This window comes from Caretta caretta, chromosome 1 (assembly GCF_965140235.1).
Source record: "Caretta caretta isolate rCarCar2 chromosome 1, rCarCar1.hap1, whole genome shotgun sequence".
Classification (NCBI taxonomy): Eukaryota; Metazoa; Chordata; order Testudines; family Cheloniidae; genus Caretta; species Caretta caretta.
The window spans coordinates 138,310,302-138,336,362 of NC_134206.1; the positions used below are offsets into that span (position 1 = coordinate 138,310,302).

Below are 26,061 nucleotides of genomic sequence, written 5' to 3' on the forward strand. Positions count from 1 at the left end.
TGCATAGAATGGAACATATAGTAAGAAGATATATATATATATATATACATATACATATACAGAGAACAAGAAAAGGTGGAGTAAGAGGCTAATTCATTAAGATGAGCTATTATCAGCAGGAGAAAAAAACTTTTGTAGTGATAATCAAGATGGCCCATTTAGACAGTTGACAAAAAGGTGTGAGGATACTTAACATGGGGAAATAGCTCAGCAGTTTCTGAGTTTTTGAGAAAATGCTGAGCTTGAATTAATATGCAAACTAGACACCATTCACTTGGGTTTGAATAAAGACTGGGATCGGCTGGGTCATTACAAATATTGAATCCATTTCCCCATGTTAAGTATCCTCACACCTTCTTGTCAACTGTCTAAATGGGCCATCTTGATTATCACTACAAAAGTTTTTTTCCTCCTGCTGATAATAGCTCATCTTAATTAATTAGCCTCCTACTGTTTGTATGGCAACTTCCACCTTCTCTGTATGTATATGTATATATATAATCTTCTTACTATATGTTCCATTCTATGGATCAGATGAAGTGGGCTGTAGCCCACGAAAGCTTATGCTCTAATAAATTTGTTAGTATCTAAGGTGGCACAAGTACTCCTGTTCTTTTTGTGGATACAGACTAACACGGCTGCTACTCTGAAACCTACATCTCAGCTGAGTGCCCTGACCTGTTTTGGGGTGGGGCTGCCTCTTGCCCCCATGAAAAATATGGAAAAGTCTTGGTTTTGTCCCGATGCGGAATAGGAAATCTTTTGAAATCTCAAAAATTTTCATGGGATGGGAAAATCTTTTCTCACCCAGCTCTAGTTATTTACATTTCAGTTAGTGTTAACCAACTGGAGGCACGCAATCCTACCCTGGATTAAATTTTCCTTTTGGCTCATCATTCTGTTTTCCTCCTTCGTGTGTGTGTGAGGGGGATGGAGGGGGGGGAGTGGAAGTGGAAGGTGAACTCTGGAAAATATGGACAAAGTGAAATAAACATTGTAAATCAAGGTATAATTTGAGGTCTTTCAGACAATTTCAGTTACACTATAGAGAGAAAAATTCCATGCAATAAAAAAGCATTTTGGATTTATAAATAGAGCAACTAAAACTTGTCCATATAAAGTTACTGAAAAATGGAATATTAAAAAAGCACATAGAATCATAGGTGTTGGACACTCTGGATTCTAAATACTGTAGATCTTTTATATCTCTGTGCCCATGCACGCTTGCTCTCTATTGTACATTAGTTAATGTTTTTTCCAGGATAGTTTTAAATACCCGCAAAAGAATTGCAGTTGTAAAATCTAAATATCTGCACCATTAACAATCTGGTTTTTATTATCAGCTGGGTACTTAGAGATAAATGTACTTGGCTTTGTACTCACAAATTAACTGCAGGTGCAAGAATGCAGACACAAATTTTGCTGGCCAACCTGACCTTACAAAAGGAAGGCCACCACTTGGAAAATTTGCTCCTGAGCATCAAATAAACGCAATCAAAGTACTCAATATCTGCCAATCTATGCCTGGGAGTACTCTGGGTGATTATAACAAGGAGTCCTTGTGGCACCTTAGAGACTAACAAATTTATTTGGGCATAAGCTTTCGTGAGTTAGAACCCACTTAAATGAGTGTGAAAATGAGAGAGCTTTCTTTCACACTTCCAAATCCATTTGCATGCTCCAGACTTGATTTGCTCAGGCCATGCTTGAATATTTAGCCCTCTGAATCATTTTATACCTCTTAACATACATGCTAATTTATAATAGGGCTAGCCCATCTCCCCACCTTTAGCAGAGCGCTGGCCTGATATTGCACGGTTTGAAGTCAATAGGAGCTTTGCCACTAATTTCAAATGAAGCAAGCTTGGACTCTCTGTGAGGCTGCAAAGGGAAAGGCCACTAACTCCAACTCAGGCAGCGCTGACATACCTCACTTTCTGCCTCTTACGATGTTTTGATGTTTTTTTTTCCCTCCAGTTAGCAGGACATTCTGCAGTATTTGGCTCTGAATAGGTATCAACTACTTGACACCACTAGGGTACTTTGGTCGTGAATTGACTCACACCCCAGCAGTCCTGTTTATCTAGCTACTCTATCAATAGCAAGACTGTCAGCAAGCAATGTATGGAATGGGGAACTGCTCAGAAAAGCCAGACTCATGGAGTGAGGTAACCAAGGCACTCTTCTGTCTGTGTACATCATTGTATGCCAAGGTAAAGGCAAGACCTAAACAGAAGCTCAGGCTTTCCTTCCACGTCTTAAGGCGGTTGCTGACCTGCAATGATCTCAAACAGCCTTGGTTGGGACTGAACCTGAGATCTCCAGGACTGAAGCATTGACCGCTACAGCTTGAGGTACAGAGCAAAGACCGCTAGGTCATGGCTGTTGCAGACTTATGCTTTGTGGGTCTAATGGGGGGGTTGTGTAACCCATGCTGTTCACTCACACTTCATCTCACTACCCAGAGACTTTCAGGACAGACGTCACTAACTATCTCCCATGTGGTATTGGCCAAGCTGTTCTGGTACGCTGTACTGCAATGCTTTTGCCCTAACTTCTTTCCAATGGTAATACTGTGTGAATGATCCATGGACTAGCATCTTTCAGTGATTCCTCAGTGTCCTCCTCTTCCTGGCTCTTTCCATGGGGCTCACTCCTTGGCTCTCTCCTCTTCTCCCTGGATGATCTCATCTAATCACACAGCTTCACCTTCTGCCTTTACACCAGTGACTCTCAGACCCGCTCCATTTCTCCCTTGTCTCCCCCCTCTTCCAATCTTCCCTCTTCCTGGATGCCCTGCCTTTGCCATGTGTCAAAGTGCGGATTTTGGTAATATTTTTATGATTCCCATGAGTGCCTCAGTTTCCTTCTGTGCTTTGCATTCTTATGAACAGGGTGTAAAGGATTAAAAGCTGTTCTTGGGGCAGAGCAGGGGACATGAGGAGGTTGTCATGTAACTGTCTGAAGTTGGATGAATGGGGTCAATAAAGGGCTGGGTGAAACTGACCCGTATCAGTGGAGGATCCTGAAAAACAAGGGAAACCCCAATGGCTGGGACATTCATAGTTAGCCACTAACAGCAAGAGGAAGGAGGTTTTCCCCCCACCCCTCTGTGGGGAAGCAGCTGCTGTGACGGGGGAGAGGCTGGGAAGGAGGGCCATCTCTCCCCGGCAGCCGCAGCCCCGGAGCTGGGGAAAGTCACCTCTTTCTCTGGCCACCGCAGCCCTGTACGTCCCAAATTCCCCTCACCCCCTCTTCTCACCCCACTGCCCCCTCCCACCTACCCCTATTCCCCCCAAGGCCACCACCTCACCTTACATGTGCATCTTCTCCAGGGTCCAGGCACCGAATTAGTGGAGCCACACCTGTCAAAGTCTAGATATTAACATCACAGTGAACATGTCATAACATGTGTGGTCAATAACTATACACTTCATACTTAAGTATCTGAGCCATCTTATCCAGAGTTACACATCTTATATGCATTGGCTCAAGGACTATATTTTCTGGCATATTCTGAACAGTGCTGAGCGCACAGATTGTGCGCAGTGAATAACACAAATCATGACAATAATGGTCGACTTTGTGGGCTCTGTGGATGCAATTTCTGTTCTTTGTTCTGGAATTGGCCTGTGTACAGCTGAAACCCTAAGAATTGGATGTATAATCATATCTGATACTCGTATGACACTTTCTCATTCCTTCCTTTCTCAAATTCAGAAAAAAAAATGGTTTTCAGTTAAAATCTAAAATTGCATGGCAGGCATTGCTGTACAACTCAGCCTGGGGCAGAACCTGCCACCCCTTGGCGATTAAGTGCTCTCCTCTCATCTGACTCACATTCTCTTTCTTTCTTCATCCTGCCTGACCTCTGTGCTGCTTTTGATACTGTCAATCATGACATTGTTCCCAGTCATCTGGGACCGTGTGCTAGAGTCTCAGAGAACTGGCCTTCTTGGTTTTGCTCCCATTCATCAGAGGCCTCTTTTTTGCAGCATGAAAGCCAAGAGAAAGGCTGGTTCAGTTAATAGGGAGCTAGCCCTGAGAAACCTGGGTTCTACTTCCCCTCTCCCATGGACTTCCTGTATGACCTCAGGTCAGTGCCTTAGGGACAGAGTTTCAAAGGTTTTTAGGCACCCAAAGATGCAGCTGGGCATCTAATGTGGTTTACAAAGCACCAAACTTCTAAGTGCTTTTGAAAATCCCATGAGGTGCCTAAATACCTTTGAAAATCTGGCTGTTAGTCTCTCTGTGCCTCAGTGCCCCATCTGTACAATGGGGATAACAGCACTGCTCTACCTCGCCAAAGGGCTGTGATGTGAGGTGCTCAGATACGACAGTGATGGGGCCACATGAGTACCACAGGCAGAGTGGGAATGTCTCTGTACCACTGCTAACCCTTCCCTGGGTTTTGGCCCCTTACTTCACTTATGCCCCTCACATCTTCCTCTTTTCTGAATGTAACGTTGGCTCAGCGGGCTTGGCTGTATTTCTTCTTAGTCCCCTGTGTTCTCTCTTCAAACCCCCTTACCCTGAGGGGTTCCTATTTTACAGGTTCATCTAAGGCAGTAGTGGGCAACCTGCAGCCCATCAGGGTAATCTGATTGTGAGCCAGAAGTCATTTTGTTGACATTGACTCTCTGCAGGCACAGCCCCCCGCAACTCCCAGTGGCTGCGGTTCCCCTTTCCCAGCCAATGGGAGCTGGTTGCCCACCACTGATGTAAGGACTTCCAGATCCTTAAATTTAATTACCAGCCTTTTCTTATCTTAATCACCCTGCCTCTGTTTGTAAACAAAACACTGACTCCCTGCCCCAAGGACACAACCTGGGAGAAGCACCTCTCTGCAGAACTCACATTCCACACTAATGCTGAGCAGTTAAGCCTGGGAGCCCACCTCCTGTATGAAACTCCGAGGCAGGTGGCAGCCACCCTCTGCCCTACCTAACTGATGCCCTTGCAGCTTGGCTCTGATTGCACACTGGGGCTGGGCACAGCTGGAAGTAAAAAGATGCCATTCCTGCATAGTCTAAGGAGCAAGTTGTTTGCAAAGGCACCTGATCAGGCGTAGCATCAACTTTAGCTTCATTGCTATTTGAAGCAGGATCCCCTTTCCTCCAACCTAAAACCCCTTCAAGGGATAAATGTGAACAAGAAACTATGAGGTGGCCTGAGAATGCTGCCAAGGCATCTGGAGGCAGACGTGTAACTGGCAAAGATAATATTTCAACTTGAGTTGTTTGCTCAGACTCTCCAGTGAGCTCTCTTGTGTATGGCTTGTTTGAAATGAATCATCTTAACTTGCTTTTATTTTGTAAGTATTGCTCCCAGCTGGCTTCCTTTCATGGATAGTGGGTTTCTTTTTCCTTCCAGGACTGTTAAAATTGAAGTGTGAGCAGAAACCACACCGCAGGTGATTGATTGAAAAAGACGAAAGAGCAAGAAAACGGAGTCTATAAGGGGCAGGTAAGAGGTGGGGCCATGGGCTCTTTCCTTTCTCCATTAGGCCACAGAGTGGAATTGCCTGTGCAGGGGGATGTCTGTGCCATCCTAATCTAATGCTTACTAGCAACATTTGTGACTTTTTTTTGAAAAAAATGCAATGTTCTCTCAAGTGACGTTCCTCATAAGTGACTGATAGATGTTCAAAACTACCGCTTCGTGAAGCATTTTCTCCTTGGGAATTTTTTTAGTTTAATAGTATTGCTGTTAGCATGGCCAGAACTTGCAGACTGTGTGGAAATAACAGGAGAGACTACAAAATGCATCAGGTTGAATTGTTCTTTTTGCTGTGTGGCTTCTCCCTCTCCCTCTCCAGCTCAGCCTCCCCTGTTTCTTTCTCCTTCCCAGTCTATTGAGGCCTTTCCATGTGCTTCCTTGGCCTATTACTTCCTGCACTGGGGTCATGATGACTTTGCAAACTCCCTGTTGAGGTCCATGTGGAGTTACAAAATCCTTGGGGTTCATAATGTATGGGTGGGTGAAATTCTAAATATTGCCCTGTCCCACTTCCCCAAAAAGTACCCAAGGACACCAGTTCTCCCCATGATCAAACCAAATTTGGAGCATCTAGGCCAATCTGACTTACAGAAATGATACATTTTAAAAAAATTAGGAAAATGTTAAAGTAGTAAGATCATTTCACATCTGAGCCATTGTATCACCCACATGCCTCATGTGATTTGCCTGTACAGAAACATTCTACTCAAGCACGAAATCACTGCAGTGTAACCTCAGGCAGATTGTATCTAGATTTGTCAAAGTGAGCAGTTTAAAGCTGGCAAGTTGACTGAAGTGAGGTCAAAATCAGGATTGAAATAAGTCTTTTGAGTCATACCACGGGGAATGTAATGTTTCTCCATAATCTTTCAAGATAATATGTCAAGTCGTGTTAACTTCCCAAGGCGTATCCATCTAGTTAAAAAAAGGCAGCAGTACAGAACAGCTTTTTTCGCTCTCCCGATTTCTTCTCAAAGTCTATAACAGTGTTTAAAATGTGTCCAGCACCTCATTAAAGAAATAACATGAAATGAAAAGAGCTACCCACAGATGTGGCCGGATGGGATTCTGTAACTTTTCCAGTTTATAGTGGGGTCAGGATAGGTTAGCATTCACGGCAGGGGACTGGGTATCAGGAGACCTGGGTTCTACTCCTACCTCTGCTATTGACCTGCTGTATGGACTCAGGCAAATCCTCTTGGCTCCACATAGTTAAGTAATAGCACTAATTTCTAACCAAAGCAAACTAAAGTCGGTTCCTTGCATGGGGAAAGAGACATCTTTCTTTATTACAAGTATTCCCTGAATAAATAGTTTCTCTCTTCTCCCGCTCGCCCCCACCGTAATGCTGCCTCCCAGGTGGTAGCACCAGAAGCTCTGAATGATGCCCTCGGACTAACGGCTTCTCTACTCTGGCACTTTACAGCGCTGCAACTTGCTCGCTCAGGGGCGTGAAAAAACACCCCCCTGAGGGCAGCAAGTTTCAGCACAGTACAGCGCCAGTGTGGACAGTGCCCCCCCACAGCGCTCGGCCGCGACTACACAAGCCGCATTAGAGTGTTGCCGCACCAGCACTTTAACATTGCCAGCATAGACGAGCCCTGAGTTTGTAATTCCCCAAGTGCTTACAACAGTACTATCTGATCATACTTTAGGCACAGGATAGCTTATCAGCTATTTGAAATTATCCTCCTATGATAGCCTCTGGGTAGCTGTTAGCAGCTGAGAGCTCGGGCCTTTTCTACTGCCATTTGTCACCTGCAACGTTCAGTACAGGGAAAAAAATAAGTCACAGCAATCACTGCCCTGAGCAGGGGCGGATTAGGGTCTTTCAGGGCCCTTGGGCCAGAGCAAGTGGGGGGCCCTTCTCACCTCTTCTGCCTGCAGTCCTCCTCCCTACCCCGGTGCTCCTGCCAGGGAAATGGGGTCAGGGCGCGGGGGCTTGACCCACTCCCATCCGCCCGGCGCTCCTGCCGGGGAGCAGCAGGTCTCAGAGCCTGGGTCTACAGACTCTGGTTCGTGGGGCTCATGCTGTGGTGCTAAAAATAGCTGAGCCGGTGTTCAGGGTTGGGCTCTAAAGCCTAGAGTGAGGGATGGGCTTCAGAGCCCAAGCTGCAGCACAAGCCCAAATGTCTACCCTGCTATTTTTATCGTGAGCCCTCGTCTGTAGACCCGGGATCTGAAACTCCCTGTCCCAGGCTGCTGTATGCTTCGTAGGCACACCCTCTGAGACACCAAAAGATTAAGGCACTGGGACTCACTAACTACTGGGAAATGCTGGGCCATAATCCAAGTTTATTTTTAAAAAGAAAAATATTATTTATGTAAAATCACCAGCTCTCACCCAGACAACTTGCTACCAGCCCACTGAGTGACTAGGGACACCAGTATTCTCTCAACATCTCATGAGGCTATGAAATTGAAGAACACTGATAAGCTACGCCTTTGTCTTCCAAATGTTCCTTGCATATGATAATAGCTTTGTCAGTAGAAGGGCTGGGATCCTGACTGACAGAATTGCAGCCTGTTGCATGCTCTAAAATGGAATCAAAATTAGAGATGGGTTGAGAAGGCTGTATTCAGGTTATGTTTAGGGTAGAGTTTGGGGATCTAATGCAAAGACAAATCAAGGCCAGACCTCATAGAATCATAGAAGATTAGGGTTGGAAGAGATCTCTGCTCAAAGCAGAACCAACACCAATTAAATCCAGTTCAGCTTCTGAAATCCTGCAAGCTACTTGGGCAGCCTAATATCTGGCTTTCTCAGCTGAGTAAGAGGGAATTTCTCATAAAAATTCATCTCCTTCAAGAGGGGCAAGCCCAGATGGCCAGCACCATTGGGCAACTTGCCGGCACTTCACCCACTCAGACTGTGGCCCCAGTATAAATCCAGACCAGATGCTGCTAAGGCTTTGAATACCTCAAGGTTGGAGCAGGTTACTAGCAAGGGTGGAGGAAGTGTTTAAGAGGAAGAGGGAGGCATTCTCCTATAAATCTACCTATGCCCAGCTAACAATACTATGCTGTGCATAGGCACCTGTGAGGTGTTGTACTCTAGGGAATTCATGTGTTTAAAGTCTATCATGTACATAAGTCTTTGCCAGATCTGAGCCTTATGCCCTGATTCAGAAAACACTTTGATGAACAAATAAAGCTGGAAAATAAACACTGGAAGTAAGTAAATGAGATTATGCTCATGCTTAAAGTTAAGTGTTGGCAGATTGGAAGCTCACTGAGGTAGGGATCCTAACTTCGCTGTTTTCTGTGAAGAGCCTACCACACCTCTGGAAGCTAACATTTAATAAATAATAGTAAAATATGTAATTATTTGTGTTATAACACAGCAACAGTTTTATACTTTATGTTACATTTGCTTTATTAAAACTCTATTTCTATTTGATTCACAACCTGAGAGTATCTTTCAGTAATGTTTGTATTGAAGGATTTAATTTTTCTAAATTAAATGCCATAATAGAAGAAGAAGAAAAGAAAAATAAACTGTCTAGTGACTAGTAACAAATAAATAGCAAATTGTCTGTAGGAATTGGTTTGGACTCTTTATTTCCTGTTTATGGAATTTCTACTTTGATCAAACAATTTTCAGATGAATGTTCACGGTTCAGAAAAGCTTAATATAATCTACTTGGACAGTGGAAAAGATAATCCCAACTATACATACAAAATGATGGGGTCTAAATTAGCTGTTACCACTCAAGAAAGAGATCTTGGGGTCATTGTGGATAGTTCTCTAAAAATATCTGTTCATTGTGCAGCAGGAGTCAAAAAAACTAAAAACATTACCCATTAGGAAAGGGATAGATAATAAAACAGAAACTATCATAATGCCATTATATAAATCCATGCTTTTCACACACCTCGAAGCATGAGTACTGCATGCAGTTCTGGTCGCCCTATCACAAAAAGACATTAGAATTGGGAAAAGTACAGACAATGGCAACAAAAATAATTAGGGGGCTAGAACAGCTTATATATGAGGACCGATTTAAAAGACTGGGGCTGTTCCTCTTAGAAAAGAGATGACTAACGGAGGATATGATAGAGATTTATAAAATCATGAATGGTGTGGAGAAAGTGAATAGGGAAGTGTTATTTACACGTTCACATTACACACAAACCACAAGTCACCCAGTGAAATTAATAGGCAGCAGGTTTAAAACAAATATAAGGAAGTACTTCTTCATATAACACCCAGTCAATCTGTGGAACTCATTGCCAGGGGGCGTTGTGAAGTATAACAGAATTAGATAAGTTCGTGGATAGGGCCATGAATGGCTATTAGCCAAGCTGGTCAGGGACACAACCCCTGCTCTGGATGCCCCTAAACCTCTGACTGCCAGAAGCTGGGACTAGACTACAGGGGATGGATCACTCAGTAAACTGCCCTGTTCTGTTCATTCCCTCTGAAGCATCTGGTCCTGGAGTCCTGTAATTACATGCAAATCTATGTTTTCATTTAAAAAAATAGTGAGGCCAAGATCCACAAAGGTATTCAGGCTCCTAACTTCCATCGAAATCAAGTAAGTTTAAGTACTAACAAGTTCATCACTTAAACAGTGTTAAAGCAGTCACTTATCGAGAGAGCAGTGAAAATGCTTCTGTTAATATTCATTTTCTTATAGTGTAAGTTTAGACTTCAAATGCCCAGTTATTCTGCCTGCACAAATACATTACTCAAAAGCTGGTCTTTAATCCCTAACCTTCAAAGGGTCCAGTCCTGTATTGCTTGCACACTCCAAACTTCCATCGACTTAAATGGGAGTTTCGGGCACATCAAGAATGTGGTAGCAAGATCAAAGTAAATGGTTAAATATGAAATGGCACAAACTCAAATGACTTCAAAGAATGTGTACTAAAGGTTAGCTTTATATTATATCTGTGTCATTGATTACTGGGCCTAATGATAAAAATGTAAAGCACTATCAGAACGCTCTTTTTCCTCATTCTGTTTTGTAAATCCACCTGCATGTGAACATACCGTATCTTCTGCCTCTCTTCAAGAAATGGTCTGACACAAGCTTCACACCTCTTTGGGTCGGCTGACGTAGATCAGATTTACAACGAGGGTATGTAATATTGTGGCTCTTCACAATCAAGCATCTCACAGAATCATTATATTTCCACGATGAAAAATGCATAACGTCAACCACAATCATTTCTGCCCCTTCAAGTTTTTTTCCTCTGTTATGTTATGCAGTGTGAATGTGCTAGCAGAAGATGGAAAGGAAAAATATCTGAACACCTAATATATATCCCATCAACACTCATCTGGAGAGAGACTGATGTGTGTAAATTACAGTACGGGAGAGATGGTTTTCTCTTTCTGAACATTTCACATCTCGCAGCTGACAAGATTTCTGGTTTATGCATATTGCCTCAGGTATTACAATAGAAGCTGCAACTATTTTGATTCTAGCTCTCAGTTACCAATAATTTGCCCAAAAGGTGAAAGTTTTGAAAGATTTTTCAGCCGGTCTCTTCCCAAAGGTGTTATATGAAAAATAAAGTGCTCAGCCTTTCTTGAGGATGAAGGGAGTGAAAAGAAAGGAGAGCTTTCCCATTGTAAAAAAAACGCAGTGAGACATGAAAAATGAATTTTGGAGTAGCAATAGCCCTCATTCAGACATGCTTCTCAATACTCTAGTTTTTACTAGAATCGGTCAAATTATGAGTTGAACATCTCCATGAGGTGCAAGCACAGCGGACTTTTTTCACTCAGCTTGTAAAGAATGCAGCTAGGAAAGGTGATGCTGCGTATGCTTGCATGGCTAACTTAGCTGCACAATGAACCGTTGAGTACACATGTTTATGAGCGCCTTAGGAGCAAGCTGGAGCCCTACTCTAAAGCATCTTAGGAGCACCACAACTGGGGAATACTTAATTCAAGAACTATCTTCCAAAAGTTTGATATTTCCAAAAAGTCATTCATCTGAAATTATCTGATTTAGAGTTTATTTGAAGAATGTTTAGCTCATGCGTTGCTTGCAAACTAGTTTGCCATGACTTCTGCTGGGTGTATTCATGCTACATAATTTGCTATTTATGCAATTCATGGCCCTACACACTTGTATGACAGGGGTCTTCAGTGTGGATTTTCCAATTCCAAGAGGATTTCTCACTAAGCAGCAGCAATTCAGCATTGCAAGTTGCCAGAGAGTGATTGCCACCTGCTTCTCTATTGTCAGTGCAGCTCTCATTCTGGTGTTCCTGTGCTGGAGGGCTGGGCTGAGCTCAGCCCACAGATCCAGAAATAGAAGAGGAGTACTTGTGGCACCTTAGAGACTACAGCCCACTTCATCAGATGCATAGAATGGAACATATAGTAAGAAGATATATACATACAGAGAAGGTGGAAGTTGCCATACAAACTGTAAGAGCCTAATTAATTAAGATGAGCTGTTATCAGCAGGAGAAAAACACTTTTGTAGTGATAATAAAGATGGCCCATTTAGACAGTTGACAAGAAGGTGTGAGGATACTTAACATGGGAAAACAGATTCAATATGCGTAATCACCCAGCCACTCCCAGTCTCAAATTAATTGTATCTAGTTTGCATATTAATTGAAGCCCACCAGTTTCTCGTTGAAGAATGTTTTTGAAGCTTTTCTGTTGCAAAATTGCCACCCTTAAGTCTTTTACTGAGTGGCCAGAAAGGTTGAAGTGTTCTCCTACCGGTTTTTGAATGTTATGATTCCTGATGTCAGATTTGTGTCCATTTATTCTTTTGCGTAGAGACTGTCCGGTTTGGCCAATGTACATGGCAGAGGGGCATTGCTGGCACATGATGGCATATATCACATTGGTAGATGCACAGGTGAACGAGCCTCTGATGGCGTGGCTAATGTGATTAGGTCCTATGATGGTGTCACCTGAATAAATATGTGGACAGAGTTGGCATCGGGCTTTGTTGCAAGGATAGGTTCCTGGGTTAGTGTTTTTGTTGTGTGGTGTGTGGTTGCTGGAGAGTATTTGCTTCAGGTTGGGGGGCTGTCTGTAAGCAAGGACTGGTCTGTCTTCCAAGAACTGTGAGAATGAGGGATCAGGAGTGGCAAGACTGAAAAAAGGAACACACTCTCAAGAATGGGCAACCCTGGGTCAGTGTACTTTTTCTTTTCTCATGGCTGGCTGTGGCTGGGTGAGATAAACACCGCTGCAGACTTTTTGTCTAGTGCCGTGACCTTGGACTAGGGCCAGCATCTTATCATCGGACTGAGTTTGCTAGCTGCAGTGTTGAGTTAACCCGTTCTCTGCTCTCTTCCTCCTTCCCCCTTTGGGATCTCGCAGCCTGCAAAGGAATCTTCCACTATCCGCTCACACTTCTCACCTTCCCCAAAATGCTTTGTGATGCTTGCAACAGCGTTAGCAACATGCAGTGCTGATCTGCTTTCCCAGGGAATCCGCTGAGGGGGGTGGGCCGTAGGAGTGTGACAACACAAGTTATGTTCACATACAGCCACTGAAGTTTGTATGTCACTCAGGCACATGCATACGTGGCTGCTTCTGTTGGCACTGCATGTACTCACCAGGAGTACTTCTGTCACCACCAAGTGCTGTGCGCCACAAGTAGGTATCCCAAGGTTCCATGTGCCACTGTCCAGCACAAGGCCTTTGGGGAAATTTTTGCAATGTGTTGTGAGATAGAAATGACTAGTCAAGGATCTCCAGCCCATAATTTTCATGCCTTTTTTTAAAAAAAAAATCCCACAAATCTGCATGGCACTTTTTGATCTCTGCTATCTCTGGCAGAAGCATGGAGCCAGCAGAGCTCTGTACTATTCTCATGAATGTTGTAAATGCAAGACATGATTTTCCTGTATTTGCAGACCCTCAACAATGGGGTAAATGATGATTCCTTCATGGACAGTCTGCTGAGAGGCACCGTGAAAAATAATTCAAGGTGGTGGGTGGCATTAATGGAGTAGCTGCAGATGGTGGAACATTTCTTCTGGGCCCAAGAGACCTGCACTGACTGATGGGAATGCATTGTGACGTAGGTTAGGGAAAACAAGCAGTGGCTGCAAAAGGTCACAGCAGTATTTCCTCAGGCCCTACACTACCAGCACTCCCAGCTATCTTCGAGACACCACTGACTTCCTGAGGAAACTACAGTCCCTCAGTGATCTTCCTGAAAACACCATCCTGGCCACTGGATGTAGAAGCCCTCTACACCAACATTCCACACAAAGATGGATTGCAAGCCATCAGGAACAGTATCCCCGATAATGTCACAGCAAACCTGGTGGCTGAACTTTGTGACTTTGTCCTCACCCACAACTATTTCACATTTGGGGACAATGTATACCTTCAAATCAGCGGCACTGCTATGGGTACCTGCATGGCCCCACAGCATGCCAACATTTTTATGGCTGACTTAGAACAACGCTTCCTCAGTTCTCGTCCCCTAATGCCCCTACTCTACTTGCACTACATCGATGACTTCTTCATCATCTGGACCCATGGAAAAGAAGCCCTTGAGGAATTCCACCATGATTTCAACAATTTCCATCCCACCATCAACCTCAGCCTGGTCCAGTCCACACAAGAGATCCACTTCCTGGACACTACAGTGCTAATAGGTTTGAAGTGAGCTGTAGCTCACGAAAGCTCATGCTCAAATAAATTGGTTAGTCTCTAAGGTGCCACAAGTACTCCTTTTCTTTTCACAGTGCTAATAAGCGATGGTCACATAAACACCACCCTATACCGGAAACCTACTGACCGCTATTCCTACCTACATGCCTCCAGCTTTCACCCAGACCACACCACATGATCCATTGTCTACAGCCAAGCTCTACGATACAACCGCATTTGCTCCAACCCCTCAGACAGAGACAAACACCTACAAGATCTCTATCAAGCATTCTTAGAACTACAATACCCACCTGCTGAAGTGAAGAAACAGATTGACAGAGCCAGAAGAGTACCCAGAAGTTACCTACTACAGGACAGGCCCAACAAAGAAAATAACAGAATGCCACTAGCCATCACCTTCAGCCCCAACTAAAACCTCTCCAATGCATCATCAAGGATCTACAACCTATCCTGAAGGACGACCCATCACTCTCACAGATCTTGGGAGACAGGCCAGTCCTTGCTTACAGACAGCCCCCCAACCTGAAGCAAATACTCACCAGCAACCATACACCATGCAACAGACCCACTAACCCAGGAACCTATCCTTGCAATAAAGCCCGTTGACAACTGTATCCACATATCTATTCAGGGGACACCATCATAGGGCCTAATCACATCAGCCACACTATCAGAGGCTCTTTCACCTGCACATCTACCAATGTGATGTATGCCATCATGTGCCAGCAATGCCCCTCTGCCATGTACATTGGCCAAACCGGACAGTCTCTTCGTAAAAGAATAAATGGACACAAATCAGACGTCAAGAATTATAACATTCAAAAACCAGTCGGAGAACACTTCAATCTCTTTGGTCACTCGATTACAGACCTAAAAGTGGCAATTCTTCAACAAAAAAACTTCAAAAACAGGCTCCAAAGAGAGACTGCTGAATTGGAATTAATTTGCAAACTGGATACAATTAACTTAGGCTTGAATAAAGACTGGGAGTGGATGGGTCATTACATAAAATAAAACTATTTCCCTTGTTTATTTCCCCCCTCCACTCCCCACTGTTCCTCAGACATTCTTGTCAACTTGTGAAATGGCCCACCTTGATTATCACTACAAAACGTTTCTTTCCCCTTCCCGCCCCCCCACTCTCCTGCTGGTAGTAGCTCACCTTATCTGATCACTCTTGTTACAGTGTGTATGGTAACACCCATTGTATCATGTTCTCTGTGTATATAAATCTCCCCACTGTATTTTCCACTGAATGCATCCGATGAAGTGAGCTGTAGCTCACAAAAGCTTATGCGCAAATAAATTTCTTAGTCTCTAAGGTGCCACAAGTACTCCTTTTCTTTTTGCGGATACAGATTAACACGGCTGCTACTCTGAAACTCAACAAGCAGAGCTCTTAACATTTCCCTCTGCAAGACCTCTCCCTTTCCTCTTTTCTCAGTTGCTGTAGACCATCCTCCCTGTCACTCAGGCTCATAACCTGGGCATCATCATCATCAAGTCTGCCCTCTGTCTAGATCCTCACATCCTGACCATGTATAAATCCTGGCACTTCTTCCTGTGTAAGATTTCTAAGATCCAGCCTTTCTTCTCTTCTTTCTCCTTCATTCACACAGCAAAATCTGTCTAGACCTTCATCTTTCATCACAGTTATTGTCACGTTCTCCTTTCTGGCCTTGACAAATCGCATCTTCCCACACCTATATCCATTTAAAATGATGTTGCATTTTATCATTTTCCTGGCTTGCTGCTTCAACCACATCACCTGTCTTTGCATCCCTCCACTACTACCCCTTTTCCTCCACATTAAACTCATACTACTTGTCTTGCTTTTTAAGGCCCTTTGTGGCTTATCTCTACCCTACCTAACATCTCTTATGCTTTCAAGACATCAAGCCCACCTTGTTCCACCAGTGATGCCAGGTTTGATCACCTACTTAAAATTTTTCCTACTAGCACATTGGTGCTTTCTCCCCTGCCTCCCCTGGCAGAAGATCCCCATAACTATCCACATAGCCACTTCATTGTTCTCCTTAAAATTCCTCCTTTAAATTTCTTCTCTGCCAAGATGCATACAAAAGTTGTGACTGGATAGGCAGCCAGTTTGCTGTGGCCACTGTTTTTCATGATGACCAGTATTATGTCTCACTGTTTCCTTGTGATCATGTCTCAGTCTCGGTCTGTCTGTATCCACCTGTTGTCTATATTTGTATATCTTGTCCCTCTCCTCAAGAGCTTGCAATCAATTTCTTTGTTAGCATGATGGGGCCCTGGCCTCTAGGCACTACTGTAATACTAACAATAAGTAATTACATTACCTAGCGTGACACTTTTAAATGTCAGGTTTCAGTACAGTAGCAAAGAATATATTCACCTACAGTAACAAAGTAATGTACCTCTTTAATATTTCATGATCTGTGTCAAATATAAATGAATAGCTGGTGATAATCTTTGTACTACAAGAGAATGTAATGCAGGAAAGAGTCAAAGGGTCACCTTTCCTTTGAAAAGGTGAAATGAGAAGATTATATATGAAAATGGTCATGGATCTCATTTCTTTTAATACTTCCCAAAAATTAGACACTTGAAACACATACTATTGCTTCCAGAAGTGCCACCAAAGCAACTGAATCTACCAGATGAATATTGAAATCTGTCACTTGGGACTATGCAGCTATTTTTCCACCTACAATAGGGGTAATTTTTCTTTGATGTTCGTGAATAAAAGACCATGTAATTTTTCCTTTTGACATGCTCTGAGTGCTCCATGTCATTGAAAAGACTCTGATAATCATAGTCCTGGCCCAGGAAATCATTAATCTACAATGTTTTTACGTACAGTTTGACACAATAATTGTCACTCTTTGGACTGTAAAAGTCTCATGCTTAGGTAGCATGACACAAAATCAGCTTAACTGTTGAGAAGGAAAGGTAAGATTGAGTTATTTGATAGGATGCTGTGAGGCTTGCAGTATTTGTCATCTATTCAAATATAAGGCCTGTGCCTTCAATGCAGTGTCACTAAAAATGAATTTGGTTTATCTAAACGGGTGGGGGGAGGAGGTGGGAAGGGACACACTCAAAGTCCTGGTGTTTCATAAAAGAATACTTAGATAATTCTTTTTAGCAAAACCAAAGTAATTATAGGTGAAAAGATACAGAAAGACTCATAGGCCCAGATCCTCAAAGGTATTTAGGCACCTAGGTTACTTTGAAATTCATGAGAGTTCGGTGCCTAAATTTTTTGAGGAACTGGGCCATTTTGACCTGAGTGGGCTTTGAATAAGGTTTTTAATTGAAAACAGAAGCTTGGGAAGATGAATATTTTAATAATTCTATTGCTGTGAGAAAGATACACAGAGCTGTTATTTTTCATTTAGATTTTTGTTGCTGAATTTACCTTTGATCTGTAATACATGTAACTTTTCTGCCAGGGGGTGGCAGCAGCAACAAGGGCTGGGTTCAATATCTAAAGGGTCCTCTTAACATTACAAAATAGAACTAGTTCGAGCCCCCACCGAGCCATCTGGGAAAATTAAACACCAACCATGGGTGCCTCTCAGAGGCAATACTTCCTCACTCACAAGCATTGCATCTGTGTATAACAGAAGAAAACGTTTATTAATTTGGAAAAACACTGCAACAATGATTCAAAAGCATGCAAACCATCATTAAACACCCACCTCACAGCACACTGGGCAGTGTCCTTTGCCTCAGTTTCCCACCTGGCAGTGCAAAAGTCCAGTGTACAAATGTCCCTTTAACAGAGTGCTCCACTTTCCCTCTGCCACTCACAGTTGGGTTGTCCAAAGTCAGTGAAGTCCCAGCATTCAGGAGTGTGTTCACGTGGGTTCACTTCCCATCCTTAAAAAAGAAAGGGTCAAGCAAAGCCTCTGCTGGTGCTGCCGTTATCTCTGCTGCCTTTGGCACTGCTTTCCATGTGCCACCACAATGCTGTGTTCTGAGATTCCACCACTTAGGCCAGTTCTTACTGGTTTCACCAGGCAATAGGGAACCTCACTACTACCTCTGCACTGCCTTTCATTGCATCACTGTCCCCACACCAGCACTAGGCTCAGCCCCTAGCCCTGGTCATGAGTGACTTCAGCTCCAGTAATCAATGGGCAGAAATGAGGACTCTCAACCGAGTCTGATCAGCTCTGGCTTTAAACACCGGCAGTACCTAGGACTCTAAACAAAAGTCCAACCTCTATTTGGATTTGGCATCCCAACCCCGTTTAGCAAGTGAGGTTAAATTTAGGGTGGCCCCCTCAATCAGGGAATTCTAAGTACAGTTCTGCTGCCTTTTACTCATACAGTAAGGATAAAAACATTTCATTACCCCTGCATTTAAAGTGAATTTCAACCCAAAACAGCCAAAATTGAGCACTTTGACAAAGCACGTCTGTCTGCTGATCACCTGGGCACAGTAAGTGTGTCTATGCAAAATACGTCTGGTCCTGAGGTATTTTCCCCTGCCTCATCACTAGATGTCAGCGGAAACCTCATTCAGACCCTGCTTACATAGGTTATGTTCTTAGTTTTCTGTCCTCTTTACTGGCATCTGCAAACAGTGAAATGTTCAGATTCAGGGAACCTGCTATTTATGTAGGTTTATGCAGGTAAATTTTAAAATGGAGCGATTAAGGCCAAACGGTGGGTAATGCTCAGCAGAGGAATGAGGACAGCCATTAACATCACAAGAGGAAGCAGAGCAGCAGGGGCAACTGAGCATTTTCATAGTTATGTACTAGGAGAATTCACGTTCCTCATGTAGTTATGGCAGAGGGAAGCGGGAACCTCTCCCAGAATAGATAGGGGCTGGGCACAATAAACAAGAGTGGCTGAAAGATAGGGAGGCCTGTGTTGGCCGGTATGCAGTTTGACTTCAGTGTACACTGTGGCAGTAGAAAGAGAACACGGCTAGCATTGACAGGTGACTTGGAACAGGTATGCATTCGGCAGTGGTTCTCTACATATGCATGGCGCCCTGCCCCACCACCACCAATCACACTCTACAATGTGTGTATGACAAAGTAACTGTACCTAATATAGGTTTTGTTATCTTTTCAATGCAGTTATTTCTGCCCTCATAGATGAAGCCATGGGGATGGCAAGGATGCCTAGAACTGAGGTAAGTTTTGTTGAGGTAAAGTGGAATATGCTCTCCTCAGACATCCTGAAGTACTTCTGGTGTTGACCTACACTTTCTATAGAAGTAAGGATGATATGGACCAATACCTTTTTTTGGGGTGGATGGTGGAATTTTTAGGTGGACTCTGACCCATGAAAATTTAACAGGTGTTTCTGAGCTGGCTCTCCCAAAAAGCACAGACTTCAAGCCCTAAGCACAGGTAAAATGTATTCTCTGTTTGGTTCTTTATAGTCCATCTAACTTGAATTTATTGCCAAACTCCTGATCACAGGAACACTGACAAACATTCGGTATTGTGTTCAGTTTATCACCATTGGGATTACTGTCAAATATGCTGGCCAAATGAAGTAAATTATACACCTCTGTAACTAGTTAAGGAAGGTCAACCAATTTAAAAGGTGGTTTTTATATGCTATATGATGCAGCTTCACAGTTCTAACATTAAATCCACATGAGTCACAGTTCTGGCATTAAACCTACATTTAATGGATTTGTTTTTTTTCCTCTAGATGCTTCATTTCAGTGCAGTCCACAACAGACTTTATTCCTTTTTATCCACCACCTTTGTATGTAGCTAAATTAAACCACTGGTCAGTTGTGATGTTGACTTACACTTACCTCTATGGGGAGGTATCTGCTAAAATAAAAGAAAAAACACCCAGTAATTTGGACATTTGCTACCTGATGTCTAAGCCTAAAATTACACTTTCTGCAGTAATATCTCATAAATGGAGCTCAGATAAAATCTAGGAGTTTATATTATATGATGTCCTGAAGGGATTCAATTTCAAAGCATGAACAGTTTTATTGCTAACTTCAGAAAGCTAGATTTAACACTCCTGTGTTAAGCCTAAATAATGATCTTCCCTTCTACAAGCAGAGGGGAGTATAAACTAGTGGATATGGCCATGCTTGTGAAAGAAGGGAGAGCCTGGTACTAGATGCTTCAGGGGATGGTGCAAGAAACAATATAATTGACAATTGCAGGATAAGTGATCAAATGCCAGTTTCTTAATCCTCTTAATTAGTGGTTTATCATATGCCCTGAAACAAGAGGATTCATGCTGTAGCTGCTTTTTTAAGCTTTCTTATTATTCATACTGTCCACCCTACATATTAATCTTTCTTGGAACCACTGGAAGGAATATTAAGGTTGACACCATTTAATAAAGGCTTGTCTACAGTGAAATCATTCCTAATTCACTATTTCTGATTTATTTTGGAATAAGTACGTCCATACATGGAATTAGCGTGCCAATAAGAGGGTCTTATTCTGAATTATCTTAATCCTTTTTGAGGATTAAGCTAATTAGGATAAGGCACTCTTACTCTGGAATAAGAGAATCCACACCTGGAATGAGTTAGGAATAGTTAATCTGCTTTATATTCACGCCCTACTTTATTCCAGATTGTCTTTCATGTGTAGACAAGCCCTAAAATAGCTCTTTTGTAAGAACTGCATCCCATGTGGTGCTTAATCAAATGCTGCTCTCAGACCAACCTCTGCAAATACAAAATTATTTCAAAACAGGGAGCCAGATTTTGCCTCCAAGTACTCAATATAATCCCCAGTGATGGTCCCTGACTTTCACTGTTAACACCAAAGTTCCTGTTTTTCTGCTTCACTACCTTAATATTACCTGAATGTAATCCCCCTCACCTCACACATTTTGTGTTAAAAGCATAATAAAAAGTCTAAGCCCATAAGAGCTGACATGGCAAATCATATCTTCGTGCTTAAAAACTTTGTCCAAAAATGATACAGAACAACTTTTACATTAGCTGCTTTGCCAACAAAATCATTACTTTTTCCCCATGATACCCAGAGACACTTAATCCCAACATGACTAGAGATTTTCATTTTCACATAAGAGATTGTTTCAGCATTGGTATAAATATTCCTGCTAGTGAAATGAATGTTGCCATTACAATCATAGCAAGGAGAGAAAATCCTACTATCTTCTCATTTGAAGAAACATTAACTTCTCTGTTGTGACTACCAGTGCTTCTATTTAATGAGAAATCACTTTGATTGACAACTGTATACAGGATATTGAGCTGAAGTGTTTGTTCATTGAATTTAGTTCATTGAATATTTGAAAAATACTTATTGCCCTGCTTATCCTGTTAAATAATGATTATGTCATATTTTATAATACATTATTGCAACTGTCATTTTTTCTTTATCTGCGATGTTTCTTGGTACTAAAAATTAAAGGGGCCTCCTCCCAGATTGTAGTTTTTATTTCACTTGTGTCAGGTATCTAGAGAGATGAAGGATGATCATGTGGTTAGGGTGTTAACCTGGGACGTGGGAGACTCAAGGTCAATTCACTGCAATGCCACAGATTTCCTCTGTAACCTTAGACAAGTCACAGAGGGCTTGTTTACACTACCGCTTAAGTCTATGTAACTTATGTCACTCAGGGATGTGAAAAAGCCACCAACCTAAGTGCTGTCCACACCAGTGCTAAGTCAGCGGGAGATGCTCTCCCGCCAACAGAGTTTCCACCTATCGCTGAGGTGGAGTAATTATGCCAATGGGAGAGCTCTCCTGTTGGCATAGCACATGTTCACCAGACATGGTGCAGCTGCGCTGATGTAGCACATGTGACAAAGTTCCTCCTCTACCTTGGTGGGTCTTGCACTTATTGGCGGATTTGCTCGCCTTCGAGCTTCATGGTAGCCCTCAGTGTGGCCGTTTTCATGAACCCACAGTCCAGGTCAACTCCTCCTGTATCTGACCAGGAGTTGGGAGGTTTGGCGGGAACCAGGGCCCGCCCTCTACTCCGGGTTCCAGCCCAGGGCCCTGTGGAATGCAGTTGTCTAGAGTAACTCCTGGAACAGCTGTGCGACAGCTACAACTCCCTGGGCTACTTCCCCATGGCCTCCTCCCAACACCTTCTTTATCCTCAACATGGGACCTTCCTCCTGGTGTCTGATAATGCTTGTACTCCTCAGTCCTCCAACAGTATGCGTTCTCGCTCTCAGCTCCAAGCACCTCTTGCTCCCAGCTCCTTACACGCGCACCACAAACTGAAGTGAGCTTCTTTTTTAAACCCAGGTGCCCTAATTAGCCTGCCTCAATTGATTCTAGCAGCTTCTTGATAGGCTGATTAGAACACCTGCAGCCAATCTGTCTTAAATGTCTCCAGAAGGTTCCTGATTGTTCTGGAACCTTCCCTGTTACCTTACCCAGGAAAAAGGGACCTACTTAACCTGGGGCTAATATACCTGCCTTCTATTACTCTCCTGTAGCCATCTGGCCCGACCCTGTCACACACAGTGTGTACACAAGCCCTTAGTCTCTCTACGTCAGTTCCCCACCTGTAAAAATGGAGGGAAGCAAAGTTCAATAACTCTTAATGCATATTAAGAGTAAATATCCAGTACTGGAAACAGACACTCTGAATTCCTTGAGATATATATGGGGGTTAGCTGGATCTTGCAGGCCAAATCCTGATTGACTCATTCACAGTAGTAGTCTCTTTGAAGACAATGAAGCAGACAAGCTGTTTGTTTGGCCCTACTGCTGTATAATGGTAGAGAATAAAAACCTAAAGGAAGAAAATAAAAAGAATAGCAGGGACAAAAGGTGTCTGAACAGTGATATTGACTTTTCCTTTCCAATGGATTCTCCTCTCTCCAACCAACTTAAATCAAAGAATGGACATAGTGCATTCTGTAAACAGATCGACAGCTTTGCAGCACAGGGGTCCATTTTTGATGGTCAACTTTATGCTTATATTTAGTTCCAAACAATCAGTAACCAGACTTTATGTTACTGGGTGAGTCTGGTGAATTGGGAAGCAGGACCAGATTATGCAGAAAAGCTTGTTAGAAAGAGTAATATCTGAGTTCAAAGACACTAATTATATTCTAATTTTCACCATAACAGTCACAGTGCATGCACCAAAGCTACTACTCGCACCTTCTGCCTAATCCCAAAAGACAACTTTTTATTGGGGCTTCCCTGCAGTCTCCACAGGTACCCCTGCAAATGGTGGGCACACATGGATTCAGCAGTCTGACATTAACCAAGGTACAATCTAGACTGTTGAACAGCTGTCTCCTCTCAATTCTCCACCCTGGGGTGCCTTTTACACTGCTTCACTGCGAGAACAACTACTCCTGGTCTGCTCACACACAGTCATGAGCCTGTAAATTACTCCCAGCTGCATTATATGTGTGTTATAACCAGCCACTCATGAATTACATTACAGAGCAACACAAGCAAACTCTCAGTCCCAGACATTTCCCCCAGAAATGTGCATTTCGTACTACCCAGCTCTTTCTTCTGGACAATACAAGCTCTTAGAAAGTCTGTCATTATCTTAATAGAAAATAATATGCACAAATCCTGTTATCTCAAATGGAGGTTCCCAACCACTTCAACAAAACACACTGGTTTAGATAAAACAATAAAACAAGTTTACTATAGGAAAAAAGATTTTAAGTGATGACAAGTAATGAGGCATAAAAGTCAGGATTTGGTTACAAGAAAATAAAAAATAAAAATGCAATTAATATTTAACTTAACAAGCTGGGTGAATTCAAAGTAAAATGTCTCACTCAATCTCACCATGTGCTTTTGCAGTCCCGCTGGCTGGAATCTTTTCAGCAAGGACCCCTCCCCCCACTTCAAAGCTGTCTCTTTTCTTCAGGTGTTGTGGCTGACATGGATATAGAGAAAGGGAGGAATAATTTGGGGCATATGTTCCCATTTTTTATAATTTTCTTCCTCTTGGAGAATGATCTTCCAGCTGTTCCTTTGCCAAGATGTAAATTTCTCACTCACACCCTTCTTCCTGCCAAAGAATGGCCACTTAACCATTTGATTTTGTTGACACCTCGCTGAGGCGTCAGTTTGCATTTTGTCTCTGAGGAACTGGTTTGAAGCTGTTTCCACAGACTTGGAACATGTCTTATCCAGCAGAACTTTTTAACATTACATACAATTTTGCCACACATATTTGACCAGGGCAATAATGTTCAGTGGAATATGAGTTTTCAGATGATACCTCCCTAGACATACATTGTACTAAATTTATCATAGTCTTGTAAAAAAAAAAGGTGAACATAGGGATATAGACTATCACAAGCAGCACTTTGCAGATGCAGATACCTGAGCCCACTCTTCAAAAAGTCACACTCTCAATTTGGAACCATTGAGACTAGTGTGTTTTGTGGGTGCAAATGCTAACACATACATGTGCATATGTGCAAAGTATGCAAGTTGGCTTATACAGTTTTGTATAAACAGATATGGAGCCAAAGGAATTAAAACTTACATCTGTGACTGAATGGACCCCTGTATTTACACCCTACACACCATTGTAATAATCTTTGTATAAAATACACCTTGTGAGGGTATCGTTTGAAAACTAATAACTCACTGGCCAATAATATCATGGTGAAATATATGTAGAAACATTTTAGGAAAAGTTATGAACATAAGCTGAAATGTGATTACCAGACAAGTCTGGGGAGTAAATAATACTTTCTCAAATACAAAGGATGAGCTGATGCCTCTAGCCGGGTGTCAAAGGTGATGGGCAATCACCTATCAAGTCACCATTCTTTGGCAAGGAAGAAGGGCAGGAAGAAACTGATCTGCATTTTAGCAAACAGCAGCATGAAACCTCTTTCAGCTATGAGACTCCTTGTCTTCATCCTCACAGTGGGAATGAACATTGTTCTCAGGGTTACCCCTAGATAATTATTTCAAAGGGGGACTAGACTATAAAGTGAGGGGCAAAACACCTCAAGTATCTCTCCCTATCTGTCTCTCTTTCTTTTTCACCTAAGACAACAAAAGAAGTAGCCATTTGACTTTGGGGGAGATCCTGACCTTAAATTTGGTCCACCCTGTTGCTGGGGGCATGTGGTAGGAATTGTATCTTGAAGCAAGTCTAGTTAGTTAAGCTTTGGCACTGGAAAGTGTTTCATCTTTCTTTCTCTTGTAACCATTTCTGAGGTTAATGCCTTGTATGTGTACTCACTTAAAATCTCTCTGTGTAGTTAAATAAACTTGTTTTATTCTTTAATCAAAACTAATCCAGTGTTGTGGTTAAACTGGGCTGCGTGGTCACGCTATTTAAAGTAGCAAACTGGTGGACATTGACCCCTTACAGGGCCAACAGACCTAAAATATCTGAACTATCCGCAAAAGGGCTGGACAGTGCAGAACACATTTTGGGGGGGAATCTGGGACTGGAGTGTGTTGGGGTCATCCTGCAAGTAGTAACCAAGGCTGGTGGAAGCCAGGCAGTGTGACTGGAGTGTGCTGGCAGGCTGCAGCTACACATAGACGCTCAAGGTCAGTGCTTAATTTGTAATGAAAGAGGTGCCAGGGCTCAAGCAATATTTTTACTTTCATAACTGACACGGCAAGACCAGAGGTGTGGGGGCTATGAACTGCCAAGACTGGAGGTGCAGGGGCTCAGCCCTGACAAGCCCTGGCACAAATTAAGCACTGCTCAGGGTGTGACCTGCATGCTGTTTGACTGTTTGTGCAAAGCCTACATTGGGAGCTGCAGCAGCAAAGAATTGTGAGGCACCCCAGCTTGCAGGGCAGGTGGTGACAACCCCTCACTGATCTGGATTGCGCCTTGGAAGGTCATAACACCCTAAGGCATTCAAAAGATTCTTGACCCTTCCCTCATCTAACTGGCAGACAACCTGAGGTGAAATTTGACACAGAGAATACCGTAGATTATATCCCCTGCTAATCAGAACTTCACTGCCAGGTGTTGGTCTCAGTCCTTTAAAATGTATCTTTGCTCAGAAAGGG

General features: G+C 42.9%; 1 long non-coding RNA gene across 2 annotated transcripts in view; it reads right to left on the bottom strand.

Annotated features, from left to right (window-relative positions):
- LOC142070527 (uncharacterized) overlaps positions 1-26,061 on the bottom strand; it is a 70,628-nt gene that overhangs the window by 6,912 nt on the left and 37,655 nt on the right. Inside the window, exons 2-3 of one of the 2 annotated variants that reach the window (XR_012666387.1) lie at positions 17,797-17,977; positions 3,314-3,365 (exon numbers count right to left, since the gene is read on the bottom strand). This is a non-coding gene — a long non-coding RNA (uncharacterized LOC142070527). The remainder of the gene's footprint in view (positions 1-3,313; positions 3,366-17,796; positions 17,978-26,061) is intronic. The other variant, XR_012666388.1, reaches the window with a different exon arrangement.